A 1373-nucleotide genomic window follows, 5' to 3' on the forward strand; every position below is an offset into this window, starting at 1 on the left:
CGCCATTCCTCCCCAAACCCTCCCACATCCTGCCCGTCCCACTCCCTCCCCCGTCCATGGCCGACGCCCAGCCGAACTCCGGCGGGCTGGCCGTCGACCCGCCCGGAATGGCCAAGAAGAAGAAGGGCAAGGCGCCAAGGAAGCCGCGGTCGGAGTCCACGCCGGAGGAGATCGCCAAGTTGGACGCGGAATCGGCGAAGAGGAGGAGCCGGAGGGCGGTCGCCAAGACCAACGTCGCCGCGGCCAAGAGAGCCGCCGAGCGCGCTGCGATTGAGGCCACGCGGCACAAGGCCGAGGTCGAGGAGAAGGAGGCCATCGCCAGCAAAGCGCACGCCCTTCTCATGGCTGGCATTTGTCGTCCGCCCGGTTTCTCTGGAGGGGCCGTCGGTCCGGCAAGCATAGGGTCGTCGGTCGCCCGGCCTCCGCACTGCCAGTCGCCGATGTCGCGGAGCACGCCCTTGTCGCCCGGCTTTCCTCTGCCAAGACACGACGGCCAGACCCGTTTCGGGGGGTCACCGGACGTTAGCGTGATCGCGTCGTCCACACCACGTCCCTCGGTCGTCATCGACCTCAACGTCACCCTGGGTCCAGCAAGGCGGCCGGCCGTCCGTCGAGATGCAAAGAAAGCAAGCACGGCCACCGTTTACCGGCACCATGCCGTCCCCCGTGTCTTGTTCGACGGAATGCCAACACCAACGGCACCGGTCGACGACCCCTACTACGACCAGTTCATGGAGGAAGTGATCTACGAGGGTGGTCACTATAACGCCCCGGATCCGATGCGCCAGGTGTCCGCCAGTTATTCGCCGTCGTTGCCATGTCATTTGCTTGCGTCTTGCATTTTATCATGTCATCATGTGCATTGCATTGCATACGTGTTCGTCTCATGCATCCGAGTCTTTTTCCCCGTTATCCGTTTTGCAATCCGGCGCTCCTATGCCCTTCGGTGTCCCCTTTTTGTCTCTCGTCGTGAGTGGGTGTTAAACTTTCTCGGAATGGCCCGAGTCTTGCCAAGTGGCCTTGGTATACCACCGGTAGACCGCCTGTCAAGTTTCGTGCCATTTGGAGGTCGTTTGATACTCCAACGGTTAACCGGGTAACCGTAAAGCACCCATTCTCTTTGCAGCCCAACACCCTTCCAAAGTGGCCCCAAACCCATCTAACTCCCCTCCATGCTCTCGGTCGTTCGATCACGATCGTGTGGGCTAAAACCGCTCCTCATTTGGACTCTCCTAACTCCCTCTACCTATAAATATGTGCACCTCCCCCGAAAATCCGCAAATGAAACCCTAGCAAAACTCCTCCCCGCGCCGCCGGACGCGTCCGCGTCGCGCCAGACACGTCCACCGCCAGCCTCCACGTCGCCCGGACCA

The sequence above is a fragment of the Triticum aestivum genome, chromosome 6B (genome assembly GCF_018294505.1).
Source record: "Triticum aestivum cultivar Chinese Spring chromosome 6B, IWGSC CS RefSeq v2.1, whole genome shotgun sequence".
NCBI lineage: Eukaryota > Viridiplantae > Streptophyta > Magnoliopsida > Poales > Poaceae > Triticum > Triticum aestivum.